Source organism: Chrysemys picta, unplaced genomic scaffold, assembly GCF_011386835.1.
Source record: "Chrysemys picta bellii isolate R12L10 unplaced genomic scaffold, ASM1138683v2 scaf2153, whole genome shotgun sequence".
Taxonomy (NCBI): domain Eukaryota; kingdom Metazoa; phylum Chordata; order Testudines; family Emydidae; genus Chrysemys; species Chrysemys picta.
The window spans coordinates 1-9,769 of NW_027054857.1; the positions used below are offsets into that span (position 1 = coordinate 1).

At 45.9% G+C, this 9,769-nt stretch overlaps 1 long non-coding RNA gene across 1 annotated transcript; it reads left to right on the forward strand.

The window, feature by feature from the left end:
* Window positions 1–2,173: 2,173 nt before the first annotated feature.
* LOC135980193 (uncharacterized) lies at window positions 2,174–9,255 on the forward strand. The gene is made up of 3 exons (XR_010597384.1): window positions 2,174–2,317; window positions 2,987–3,104; window positions 8,953–9,255. It is a non-coding gene; the product is annotated as an uncharacterized LOC135980193 (long non-coding RNA).
* The last annotated feature ends 514 nt before the right edge of the window (window positions 9,256–9,769 follow it).

Here is a 9,769-nt window from a genome sequence, read left to right on the forward strand (position 1 = left end):
TAGAACAGGAAGAAGGCAGAATTGAGAACTTTCAAAGTTTTGGCCCAAGCGAGGGGGCATGGGGGCGTCATTTGAGCTCCCCGCCTCAGGTGCCAAAATGTTGTGGGCCATCCCTGCCCCTTTCCTCCTTTTCCCTTTGTCAGACCTCTCCAGGCCTGCTACAGGAAAGCACTTAAGCTTGTACTAATTTTAAGCATGTGTTTAAGTCCCATTTAAGTCACTCTGCTTTTAATTATTTTGTTTCCTTGAGCTCAAACTTGGAGACTTCTTCTCCTGGGCCGTTACTTTTGCACCTGGGGCTGCTTGGTAGTTTGTGGTACTTGTATTTGTGGTTGTCTTACAGTTGCTCTAGTCTTCTTTTGGGTAATTACAGTGTGTGTTACAGCCTTCTGGTCTAAGGAAAGCTGGCAACAGAGCTGCTTATTGTAATTTATTTCATTTAAGTGGGGTTATATATACGAGTTGTGGTGTAAATATTAAACAATTAACTTTAGTGTCAGTCTAACCTGCATGCTGGCTTGTCACTATATTAAAAATGCTTTTGCACCTGTGCTTCGGAGTCATTTAAAAAGAATGTCCTGCACCTTCAAATAACAATATGCTTTCTTGTCAGGGTTTCCCTCCATCTGCTGATAGCAGCAGGGGTGGCGGAACTAGGAGTGAGGGTGGGAGGGAGCGGGTTGGCGTCCCTGCAATGGAAATATTGTGGGGACTCAGGTAAACTTACACATCTGTGGGGGGAGAGAGTGACAGAAGGAGGGAGGTGAGAGCAGGATGCAGAGTGGCTGGAGTGGCTGCCGTGGGGCCAGGGAGCAGGGACCCAGAGTGGCTGGAATGGGCCCAGGAGCAGATGGGAACACTAGAAACCCTCCTTCCCAGCCTGGAGCCGGCTGCCTCTCCCTTCCCCCTGATGAGTCTCAGCACCGCTCCTCACTCACCCTCCTATCCCTTCCCAAGGCCTGCTGAAGTCAGTGAAAGTGTTTGGATGAGGGTTTGGATCAAGCCATAAGTCAATATTCACTTTGGTGAGGATTCTCCTAAGTGCTGTTGTGGGGAATGGTTCATAGACAGCATGATTTTCTCACCCTCCCCACAGCCCTGCTCCCTTATGACTGCCCCTGACAACAGCATGGATCCACGTAACTGAGGAGGGGCTACCACGGAGGCTGGGAGAAGAGAAGCTACAAGGCCACAGAGGAAGCACTACACTGTTCTGCTCTTCTCAGCAAGAGATCCAACAAGTTTTCATCCCCTCCACCCACAAAAACAGATGAGATGATATGGCCCATAATTTTCTCAATTAAAACTAGTGCTGCAAGTAAAATCCACTTCTTACTTGTACGGGGGGGAGGGGGAGACACCAGCTAAGGGGGGGAGGGGGTATGTGACCTCCCCATGTGACCTTCCTTTTAATCCCCCCCCCCCCGCCCTTCCACAGAGCTGCGTCTCCAATCCTCCATCTGTGTACTACAGCAGCAGGGAAAGGAGGGAGCAGAATGCCAGCAGCTCCTCCGGCGGCTGTACCACCCCCAACCCTGCCCCACCAGCTCTGTCCTCCGGGAGGGCTGCTGCTGTACGGATGGAGGAGATGCAATTCTGTGGAAGGGCTGGGGGCAGTACAGCTACCCCAGAGGAGCTGCCAGCGTGGGGCCATTGGCTCCTCCTGTGTCTTACTGGTACGCTGTGCCAGCGATAAATATCTTGCTGGTACGGTGTACCGTACCGCCGTAATTGCACTGCTGATTAAAACAGAATCCCACATATTAAGCAGAACATTGGGAACATCTTGGGTGGCCTGTTTGTGATTAGAAATGAACCAGACAAGCAAATATTTCAGTTACCTTGTCCTCCCAATTCCCACACTGCCAGTTTGTTTGTGTTCCAACTGCTGTCACTCATTGGATGTTTAGATTGCATAATGTTTTGCGCACTAAGTTAAACCACAGTGTAGCTCTAAATTTGCAATAGAGCAAATCGATACAAAAAAACAAATCTGGGTGCTTATTCAAAGTCAACAACAGCAGGTAAACAGAGAAATCTGACAGATTTTCAGAACTGTATGTCCCAAGAATTGATGAGAAACAATTTGTGCTGGTTACAAAATATAGCATGTCTTGTGGCTATCTACAAAACACCTCTGCCCTAGTGGAAAGCGCAATCTAATGGTGATTGAAATCAGTGGGAGTCTTTCCATGAACTTCTGTGGGCCTGGGATCATACCTATAAAGCAGAGGGGCTGGAACTTTGGAGACTTGGATTCTATTCCTGACTTTGTCACATGGCTTCCTCTTTCAGGGTCTATTCTACAGCAGAAAAGGTTTGTTGGTATAGCTATACAAGTATCGTTATACTAAACCCCTCTAGTGTACATTCAGCGTCTACCAGCAAAAATGTGATTTTACTGGTATAGCTTATACCAGTTCCCCAAACAAAATAAGGTCTTTTATACTGGTATAACTGCGCCTATACTAGGACTTTTGTCAGTATAGAAGTGTTGTAAAAAAATCATACCCCAATGAACATTATTATACCTGCAAAAGATTCTAGTGTAGACCTGGTCTAAGTGTTAGTTGTCCCTTCTGTAAAATGGAGATGATAATAATATTAATCCATGGATGAGAAGCTCTTCCGTCTTCAGAAGGAAGATGTGGTACATGTGAAGTGCTATTATTACTCAGAGGAACTGGAATAACCTCATATTATTTGGAGGGACACAAAGTTTCTAACTTGTTTTGTAAATCAGGAAATAGGTGGGGTAGGACATTATGTTTTGATATGGGGCAGTACTGCTCTATGGGGCCCTGTAGCAAAGAGGCGTGGCCTCCTTCAGAGATTGACAGTGAGGGAGGGCCAGACAGCCCCTGGTGGGCGGAACCAGGAAGCAGAGGGGCGGGACAGGAACAGGAAGTATAAAAGGTGGGTGCTTTAGGGCAGTCAGGAGGCAGCTGCCAATAGAGATGGATGTGTTCTCCCCCTCCTGCTGCAGAAAACTTCAGTTACCCTGAGGACTTGCCCAAGCTGCTAGACTAACCGATGCTGAAGAGCTGCTGGGATTGCTGCTGGCAGTATACCCCCAGGAGATGGAGGATGAGCCTGGGGTTCAGGTACACCCTGAGGTGAGGGGAGGAAGGAGCCCAGCGATAGCCAACTGCAGTCTGGCTTCAGGGGCATCTGAAATGTGGTCGGTGTGTTACAGTGGGATTTCCTGCTGACCCAGTGGCAGACCTCTCTGCCACTGTTAAGGCCCTGTGTTGGGACACAGTGGAGTTGGGCAGGCCTTTGTTCCCCCTACCCCTGCCAGCCCACCATTGGGGTGGCTGTACTCCCCTCGTCAGGCCACACCTAGCCTTCCTGCCAGTTTAGAAATGTCTGGATAACCATTTTTATTCTTGCTTGCCTCTATACTGGGCTCCAGCGAGCACTGGAAGTGGAAATGCCATGAAACCAGCTCATCAGAAGCAAAGAGTACTTTAAATCTGCTGGCAAGCCATGCAGATCTTACTGCTCCCTGTGGAACATGCACAAGGCTGTTCCACAGTGTGCTGTTCCCTGATCTCCCCTGCTTCAGAAGCCATGGTACCAAAGCTGTAGGATGGGCATTAATGCTGACTGTCTTAGCATTCTCTTGCAGGTTTGCTGGGGCTGTTCTTCAGCTTGGCCCCCTCTCCCATCCAATGGTTGTTCTTTAGCCCAAACTTGTGGAGCCCCATGTGCACGATCCTCATGTTATAAGGCATCCAGGGGCTTAGAGAAAGGGAGGGCTGCTCCTTTGACATTGTATGTGAAATGACCTAGTTGAGCTGTTTTCACCCCATCTGAGTTTAGAAGCAGGGTTACAAAGATGATGTGGCCCAGGTTGTCTATCTGCTCCTGAAAGGATTTACAATAAAAATACTGATAAAAGTCCAATAAAAGAAAGCAGCTATTCTCCCCTCCAGAAAAGAATGCATTTTAATTATTGAAGTCCATCAATTAATTGATCTGCCCATTGTGTATTTATTCCTTTGTGGCTCCCTGAGAACAAGACTAGATACTGGGAATGAGGAAGGGCTTTGCGTTACAAAAGGAGAGGGTGGTTAATTTTTGACAGCGGCCAATGAGAAAGTTATGTTTGTATAATAGTCAAGTCACTCTCTGTGTCGAGGCTCACTCACCTTCATGTCATCACCTTTGTGAGAAGTGTCAATAAATATTACACAAGTACCTCTTTCTAAGCACAAAATTCCTACTGGAGGAATTCCCAGAGCATCCTATAAAAGGGATCCCACTGTCCTGTCTCCATCGTGTTTGCTGAGAAGATGAAGTGTGAAAACTTGGCTGTGCTGCTGGTCTTTCTACAAAATGCCATTGCATTGAACGCAGCCAGCACCATGCTCCAGAATGTGGCAAGATGCATATCATGACTTTCACAGGCTCTAATGTATTCCTTTTTCCTCCCGCTATTCAAGTTGCTGGGAGAATCTCTTAAAATTGAGGCAAGTTTTCAGATCTCCACTTGTTCTGTGGGCTCTCTGCATGTAGCAAGTGTAAAATATCACCTTTAACAAATGTCCTGGGACTTAATTATAAATCTGAAAACAAATTACACTGTTTTAGAAACAGCCAAATTCTGCTTTTGGTTTGGCAAATGCAACTCCCATTGAGAATCTGAATAGTTTAAATGCAAAATGCAGGTTGTAATTAATTAGCTGTGGTTTGTGCCTGAGCCTAACTCAATCCAAAACCACAGATGCAAACACCCCTCATCCTGTGGAGTGCTCTAGATCTGGATTTAGATCTCAGGTTCATTTGCCCAGCACTTTGAAAACACAATGCACTATGTGAGTTCTAGGTGATACTATTAATGCCGTCTCTTGGTCTAATAGGCCTTGTGGTGCTGTGGACTCAGGTAGTGAACTCAGCATCTTGGGGGAGGGAATGATTTTTTTCACTGCAGCATCATTAAGCAGTGGCAATTCCTGGTGGTAAGAATCAAGGCTGAAGTATAAATGTATAATAAGCTGAGGATGGGGGAATTTAGTATGTCAGAAATTTCTCATTATGCTCACCCTTGGGTAAACTATAATTTGTGTGGATATTTGTAAAATTTAGGATGATCCTTGTAACTCTGCTGTTAATCATGATCAGCCCCTGTACAACACGATCAGGGGACCAGACAAATGGCTGCATATATTACCTTTTTGACAAGCTGGCACAAAACCCCCTGTTTTCTCTGAATCCATTTAAACAAGTGGCCCTTTTCCTGCCATCTTCCAGTTCCTCAGCGGTCCAAATGGCCGTTTTAGGGGCTCCTTAGGAGTGGGACTGTCTGATTGGCTGGGGGATGAGGGGAGCAGGCAGGTCCGGCTCTAGGTTTTTTGCCGCCCCAAGCAAAAAAAAAATTGGCTCTTCCCCACCACCCGCAACCCTGCCGCCCCAGCTCTGGGCTTCCTCATTCCTCCCCACCATTGCCCCCCACACATCTCCTGCCGCCCCAGCCCTGGGCTCTGTCCCCCCCCACACACCTGCATCCTCCTTCCGCTGCAGCCCTGAGTCGCTGGTAACTCATTCCCTTGGCAGGTCAGTCAGCAGGAATTTTGGATGTGCACAGAACACAGACAGGATTGGTTCCCATATGGTTACAGAACTGCAGTAAAGTGGAACAATTTTCAGCTTGTGCGATTGGAGGATATCTGGATGCATATTATAAGACTGTCCTACATAAATGAGGAAAAGTTGAGGTGCCTTTATTCTTTTGTTCCACTCTTTCTTTCTATGGGGAATTTGCCAATGCAATATCACTGCCTTCCTTTTAAACAAACAAACACAAAGGCAATGGCTGTTGAAAATAGCAATTCCAGTCTTAATAACCACTGGGAAGCATTTCTTGCTCAATTTTATCCTACTTTTTCTACAGCAATTTACAGTGGTTCAGTATATTTAATTTGGGAGAAATGAAGTAACAGCTGCCCAAACTGAGCTTGAGCACTCCTGAATTTTGAGGTGTTCAAATCTGGAAGGCAGGTACTGGGGCGGGGGGGAAGGAGGCTGTGGCTCTGCGGGGGAGCACGGCAGCATATATGCAGCATTGTGTCTGGCACTGCGCAGAGCCAGACACGCTGGTCTGAGTGGCACAGTAAGGGGGCTGGGGGGTTGGATGGGGCGGAGGTTTGGGGGGCAGTCAGGGGCAAGGAGAAGGGGGGGTTAGATGGGTCAGGGGTTGGGGGGGCAGTCATGGGAATCCTGGGGGTTTGTCAGGGGACAGGTAAGGGCTGGGGTCCTAAGGTGGAAGTTGCGGGGGGGGCAGTTGGGGACAAGGAGCAGCGGCACTTAGATATGGGGTGAGGTCCTGGGGGGCAGTTAGGGGCAGGGGTCCAGGGAGGTGGTGAGCAGGGGGGGTTGGATGGGTTGGGGTTTGTGTGGAGGGCAGTCGGAGGGAGTGGATGGTGGCAGGGTGGGGCTACCCTCCCTCCCTGTGGAGTGTCCTATTTTTTGAATGTTAAAATATGGAATCCCTACTCACAGTGCAGCTCTCCATTCACAGCAGGCTGCAGCATGAGGTCTCAGCTACCTCACTCCCTCCCCCTCTTTCCTGTTGGTAGTGGCCAAGGGAATGCTGGGAAATGTAGTTCTTTCCCTGCTCCAGGGCTGGCTCTATAGGCAGGGAGCTAACCAAGGAACTACAGCTCCCAGGGCCCCCTGTTGGTTCTCCACTCCCAGGCTGCTGCCCCTGCAAATGGGCTGCCCCAAGCACGTGATTGCTTTGCTGGTGCCTAGAGCTGCCCCTGGGAGCAGGTGATGGGGCTGCAGCAGCATGAGGATCTGAACAGGTTCTTGGATGGAGTACTAGGAGACCCACAGGGGAAGCTGACTAAAATTGGGGTTCCAGAGCGCTGTCAGAATGGAATTCTGCTTCAGTGTGGCTTTGAAGATGTGCAGCTGGGGATGACCCCTGCCACGCAGAGCTCCTGCAGGAATGGAGCATTGCTCTTGTATGGCTCACTAGCAGCTACCTCCTTGTGCAAGCCCTTTCCTGCTCCCACTCCTTGAGTTTAATCACACCATTTGATGCATAGTTTATCAAATAGTTTTGCGAACACTGGAGATTGCCACGGTTCCCATTCGGTGGAGCTTGGCTGTGTACATTGGTGGGCTGCATCCTTGCAGTGTAGTGTCTTGTGCAGTACATGGGACCTTGATTACTGTAGACTCCCAGGGATGCATGTTGAGATTCAAGAGTGACATCCAATCTTGCCAGTGCTATGGAGGGGTAGGACCTGAAACCTTATTCCATAAGATGGCAGTGAGATGGTATATATTACTTTAACATGAATAATGCACATTGTTTTGGACAGACTGAGCATCTGCAGCCTTTCAATGATCACATGTAGCTTTTTTTCAAAGGAAGGACTCCATGAAACAGCATTGTACCAGAAGAAACATTAACTGTCTCAGCAGTCAGTTGGAAATCCCAATCAACGCTGGAGCTGCTGGAAATGGCTCCCTTAACAAAATCAAAGTTTGAGAATACTGTGGAATCTGGACTGCTGTTTGGATGTTGGGAGTGGGGGGGGGGGTCATGATTTAAATAGGGATGGGACACATAGTGAGTTGCATTGTAACAGGCGTTTGTTTGTTTCCTTTCCGGTCTACACCTCTTCCTCCCCTGTTGGAATAGACACTCTTACAATAATTTTAAAAGTAGTTTGGTGGGTTTCTGATATTTAAATGCACTCTTTAAAATTCTTAATTTAACAAATTAAGATCTAGATAAAGGGCAGTTTGTAATGTGCATCAGGGATTTAAAAAGTACCACAAATTACCAGGCTAGCACAAATGGGGGCAGGGGGATGGGGGCTTCTCAATGGTAAGTACAATAACCATATTTGTCTGTTCATTGGATATTTTCCTCTGCTCCTTTTTTCACTGTTCCTGCTGGGCAGAATGCAAATCCAGTAATGTGGGCAGTCTGAGGGTGACCATTTCAAAAGCACCTAAGGGACTTTTTTAATAGTGACCTAGGCCCAGATTTTTAAAAGCTATTTCAGCATTGTGGCACTCTGTTGTAATGTCTACCCAACTTAGGTGTCAATTCCCTTTTCAAAAGGATTTAGGCTTATAGGAGCTCAAATATAGGGGTTGTGCTTTTCTAATAAAAAGCACGGTGTGGAACAGAAGCCTGTTTCTCTCACTTCATTAGAAGTGAACAAATTTAGTCATGGTACCAAACTACTCATAAAAACAATATTCAACAGCCAATATTTTATTATTTTTTAACTCTAGCTGCCCCAAGTAAAAAACTTTGTTTATACCCCTGTGCGCTGATGGAGAGAGCAGTGATGCATGGCCATGACTCCACTCAGTACCCTGCAGTAAAAGGCATACCAGCTACTGCAGGTTGGGGGAGTTTTAAAGCCTTCAGCTCTCCCGTTTACCAGGGCTGGCTGAAAAAATCAAATGAAACATTCCCAGTAAGGAAAACAGGGTTTAGTCAAAATCAAAATTTTCAATGAAAATTGGTCTAATCACTGATGGAAGAAGCCATAGAAAAGTACAAACAAAACTTTGTAAAGTGCTTTGAAATTAATGGACTAAAATCACTAACTGGCCCTGTTGTAGAGACCATTAAAAGCAATGACTCCCTATAAGATTTAATATTTCCTGCTCTGCCATTTACTGACTCACTGTCTGATCTTAGAAAAATCACTTCACTTTCCTGTACCTCCATTTTTCCAGTGTTAAAATAGTTATAGTATTTAACTACCTCTATAGGGGTGTGGTGAAGTTTAATGAATTGATGTAGGAAAATACCTTGTTCAGTGGAAGAAATTATTACAATTTAATAAATGCTTTCAGGGTCAATATTATTATCACAGCTTAACTTTTCCCCTGCTTGGGGACTGTCGGGCCTTTGCTGTTGATTCCTAGTAGCATGTTGTCAATTTATTTGCTTTCTGAAACTTGTTCTTACAGCCATTTGCCAATGTGACCGGCTCTTTGAATGACAATGGAGTGTGCCAATGCTCAGTGTACCTGCCAGACACCGTGTTTCCTGTGCAGAAGGTTGAGATCCTGGAAATCACAGCCCAAGTGCTTTCTGAGAAATTTGAAAGAACTTACTAAAGTAAGGATTTTTGGCTCTTCTTTTTTAAAAGCTGACCAGTCCTATTTTTAGTGAATGTGAAATAGTCCATGTAATTAGCACAAAAAATACAAAAGATTGTAATTTCTATGCAGGATCCTCTCTCAAATCATGTATTACTCATTAAGGAAGTTAATGTCCAAAACAAGCAATAGGACTGCATTTTTTTTTTTTTTTTTTTTTTTTGGTGTACTGAATCCATGTCAGTGATGTGAAATACATGTCACACATCTGCTTTTTGGGTGTGACATGACATTTCCAATTTGGTATGACCTAGCCTGGATATCACAAAACAGCAGCAAAGAATCTGGAGGTCACTCTTCACTTTACTGACATACATGACACATTGCTCACACCTTGGAAAAACAATTGCTACTGTGTAGTGTTCTTTCCTTTTCATAAAAGAAGCTAATGGAAAACTATCCTCGTCTATGCTTACCACAAAAGTCATCCGGTTTGTAAGATCATGCCAAATGAATACTAATAGTCAGTGCAAAAAAAAAACACACACAAAAAACATTAAATCAGTGTTCTGTCTCTTATTGCAATATGATGGTCCTAAGTCACTTGGGATAAATTCTGTCCTAAGGTATGTGCACACTGAGGGCCAAAGTTGGCTCATATTTTCTGTGTGCATATGGAGGGAAA